The following is a 4,748-nucleotide window of genomic DNA, read 5'->3' on the forward strand; positions in this document are numbered from 1 at the left end:
GAGATCAAAGGATATGAGGAGAAAGCAGGAGCAGGCTATTGAGCTACATGATCAACCATGATCAAAATGAATGGCGGAGCAGGCGCAAAGGGCCGAATGGCCTACTCCTGCTCCTATTTTCTATGGGCTGAATTTTTTGCCTGTCGGGCGGGCGGGCCCGACCCAACCTCCGGCGGGCGGGGAGCCGATCCCCGCCTGAGAAGCGGGCCCCGCTGCCATTTTGAGTGGGCGGGTCAATTAAGGCCCGCCCAGCGGGCTGCCCAATGGGAAGCTCGATGCACTTCCTGTGCGGGGGGTGGGGGGAGGGATTCCCCAACTGTCAAAGTGCGCTCTTTCACGTATGCGCGCGAAAGAGCGCACATCTCCCTGAGACTAAGTGCTGTCTCAGGGAGAGCGCTGAAAGTTTAATAAACCTAAAAAAAATCAAAATAAAAAAATTGTTAATATGTCCCCCTCATGTGACAATGTCACACGAGATGGGACATGTTAGTAAATATTGCATAAAGTTTACTAAAGTTTTTAAAAACAGACATGAAACCTCATCCCGCTGGTGGATGAGGTTTCATGTTTTTTCAGAAGCTCGCTGGGGGTCCTGGCCTGCCCGCCAACCTTAAGGTTGGATGGGCAGGTCCTTTAATTGTTTTAATGATCCTGTCAATGGCCTCAATTGGTCATTGACAGGTCGGCGGGCAGACAGCTGATTTTGCCTTCCTGAATATTTAAATGGGGCGGGATGACATCAGGGGTTCCTCCCGACATCATCCCGCGTCATTTTCATGTCGGCGAGCGGGACCTGCCCCCAACTCACCGACGGAAAAATTCTGGCCACAATGTTTTGACCTCAACTTCTTTCTGTGGTAACGAATTCCACAGGCTCACCACTCTCTGGGTGGAAATTTCTCCTCATCTCAGTCCTAAATGGTCTACCCCGTATTCTCAGACTGTGAACCCCGGTTCTGGACTCCCCCACCATTGGGAACATCCTTCCTGCATCTACACTGCCTAGTCCTATTAGAATTTTATAGGTTCCTATGAGATCTCCCCTCATTCTTCTGAACTCCAGCGAATATAATCCTAAGTGACTCAATCTCTCCTCATATGTCAGTCTCGCCATCCCAGGAATCAGTCTGGTAAATATTCGCTGCACTCCCTCTATAGCAAGAACATCCTTCCTCAGATAAGGAGACCAAAACTGCACACAATATTCCAGGTGTGGTCTCACCAAGGCCCTGTACAATTGCAGCAAGACATCCCTGCTCCTGTACTCAAATCCTCTCGCTATGAAGGCCAACATACCATTTGCCTTCCTTACCGCCTGCTGCACCTGCATGCTTACCTTCAGTGACTGGTGTACGAGGACACCCAGGTCTCGTTGCATATTCCCCTCTCTCAATTTATAGCCATTCAGATAATAATTTGCCTTCCTGTTTTTGCAACAAAGTGGATAACCTCACATTTATCCACATTATACTGCATCTGCCATGTATTTGCCCACTCACTCAGCTTGTCCAAATCACACTGAAGCATCTCTGCATACTCCTCACAGCTCACCCTCCCACCCAGCTTTGTGTCATCTGCAAATTTGAAGATATTACATTTAGTCCCCTCATCTAAATCATTAATATATATTGTGAATAGCTGGTGTCCCAGCACTGATCCCTGCAGTACCCCACTAGTCACTGCCTGCCATTCGGAAAAAGACCTGTTTATTCCTACTCTTTGTTTTCTGTCTGCCAACCAGTTTTCTATCCATCTCAATACACTACCCCCAATCCCATGCGTTTTAATTTTACACGCTAATCTCTTATGCGGGACTTTGTCGAAAGCCTTCTGAAAGCCCAAATAAACCACATTCACTGGCACCCCCTCATCAACTCTAATAGTTACATCCTCGAAAAATTCCAGTAGATTTGTCAAGCATGATTTCCCTTTCATAAATCCATGCTGACTCTGTCCGATTCTGCCATTGTTTTCCAAGTGCTCAGCTATTAAATCTTTTATAATGGACTCTAGAATTTTCCCCACTACCAACGTCAGGCTGACTGGTCTATAATTCCGTTTTCTCTCTACCTCCCTTTTTAAATAGTGGGTTTACATTAGCTACCCTCCAATCTGTAGGAACTGTTCCAGAGTTTATAGAATCTCGGAAGATGATCACCAATGCATCTACTATTTCTAGGGCCACTTCCTTAAGTACTCTGGGATGTCGATTATCAGGTCTTGGGGATTTATCAGCCTTCAATCCCATCAATTTCTCAAACACCATTTCTCTACTAATACTGATTTCTTTCAGTTCCTACCTCTCATTAAACCTGTGTTCCCCAACATTTCTGGTATGTTATTTGTGTCCTCCTTTGTGAAGACAGAACCAAAGTATGTATTTAGTTGGTCAGCCACTTCTTTGTTCCCCATTATAAATTCCCCTGTTTCTGACTTGTTACAATCCAGGTTGGTGGGTAGAGCACATAAGATTTATGCTTCATTGTCAGAAGAAATGTCGGTGAACTATGATGTGGTAAAAAATGCTATTTTGAGTGCATATGAGTTGGTTCCTGAGGTATACAGGCAGAAATTTAGGAATATGAGAAAACAGCCTGGGCAAACTTATATTGCATTTGAGAGAGAAAAAAAAGGTAATTTTGACCAATGGATATGGGCATTAAAGATAGAGACAACATAAGCAACTCTTAAAGAGGTAATTCCTTTGGAAAAATTTAAAGATTCAATTCCTTTGGTAGTGAGAACTCATGTGGAGGAACAGAGGGTTGAAACGGTAAGGCAAGCAGCAGAGATAGCTGATGAATATGAGTTAGTTCATAGAACTAAACCTTTTTCTCATCACCCTTTTAAATAATAGAAAGATAGAAAGTGGGAAGGTGAAAGGAAACTGAGTAGTCAGGGAAGAGGGGTAGGTGGAAATTCCCAGGAAGTTTTTTCTCAAAATGAAAAGGAAGGTGCTGAAGATAGAAGTGACACTCGAAAATTGAGGTGCATTCATTGTAAAAAAGTTAGACACATGGAGCAGAATCTTCGGCTCGGCGAGCGGGGGCGGGGCCTGATTGCCAATGCGTAAAATGACACGCAGTGTCGTCAGGCGTGCATCCCAATGTCACCGCGCATCATTTAGATTTTCAGTTCCACGGGCACTCAGCCAACTCGGCTGCGCGCCCACCAAACTGTCAAAGGCTTTTTAAGGCCACTTAAATATCAATTAAACTAATAAACTGAACTGCCCGTTGAACCTTAAGGTTGGCAGACATGTAAAGAACCAAGGCGGCCTTTGCATTTTTCATGGAACCTCATCCACAGGTGAGATGAGGCTTCATGAACGTTTTTAACGTGTTTTAAAAGTTTTTAATAAAATTAATGGACATGTCCCAGCTCATGTGGTTTCACATGAGAGGACATGTCCTTAAAATTTTTGTTTACCTTTAATCAATGTTTCATAAGTGAAAGTCATCTCCCGGAGGCACAGAGGTGCCTCAGGGAGATTTCTGCGCTCTTTCACATGCATGCGCAAAAGAACGCACTCCTGACTCAGGGAACCCCCCCACCCGCACAGGGAGCACACAGCGCTTCCAAGTGCGCGTCATGCTGGGTGGGCTCGATGGGGGGGAATTCTACCCATGAAGTCAGTATGTTAGAAATTGCAAGGAAAATCTCTTGTAATTATTGGGGCACAGAAAAGTTCTGGAAGTAAAAGTACTGTGAGTTTTGAAGTTCAGGCGCAGGAAAAAACAATGATTTGTATACAGGTAAAATGGGAAGAATCAGTGATAGGTAAAGAAGTGGGAATGTGTTCACAATTTACCCAAGAGAATTCTGAGGAGAAGGTTGCAGAAATGTTTAAAGATTTTTTGTGTGAAGGGATAGTCTTTCCATGTGTACAGGGTGGAGTAGGTAAAGATGTTAAAATTTTCAGAGACACAAGGACTAATCAATCTTTAATGTTGTGGCATAGTGACATTTATTGTTCAGAGGGAGTACTGCAGGAACAGATGATAATAAGTGGTGTTCATGGAGATGCTAAATCTATTCCATTGTGCAAGGTAAATCTAAAGAGTAAGTGGAAAACAGGTGAGCTGATTGTTGGAGTAGTGGGTAATGATATCGCTGGATCACAGATGTGGTTGATGCCTCTGGTAGTTGAGCAGCCTGTAGAAGTGCTGCATAAAGAGCATGCTGGATTGTTTCCAGATTGTGTGAAAACAAGATCACAGGATCATAGGTTAAAACAAGAAGAACAGGAAGTTCAAAGGCAGAGATAGAGAAGGTGTGGAAATCCTATTAGCTGACACTGTGTTGGATAAGGTTGTTCAGGAAGAAGGACTGGAGGACAATGCCTCTGAGCTGTTTAACTCATGGCAGTTGGTAGATTTACAGAAAAAAGATACACAAATAAAACAGTTATGTCAGACAGCTTACTCAGAAACAGAGGCAAAATGTTTTCCAGAATGTTATTATCTTAAGGGTAATGTTTTAATGAGAAAATGGAGGCCTTATCGTGCTTCAGCAAATGAAAGCTGGAGGGAGGTTGGATATAGAAATGAGATTCTGAGGTAGTTCATTAAATTCCAATGACGGGACATTTAGGAATTAGAAAGACACAGGCGAAAATACAAAAACATTTTTATTGGCCTGGATTGCATAGGGATGTAATCAAATTCTGTGGAACATGTCACACATGTCAGGTGATAGGGAAACCACAAGCAGTGACTCAGCCCGCATCTTTAATTCCCATTCCAGCA

Source organism: Cetorhinus maximus, chromosome 14, assembly GCF_964194155.1.
Source record: "Cetorhinus maximus chromosome 14, sCetMax3.hap1.1, whole genome shotgun sequence".
NCBI lineage: Eukaryota > Metazoa > Chordata > Chondrichthyes > Lamniformes > Cetorhinidae > Cetorhinus > Cetorhinus maximus.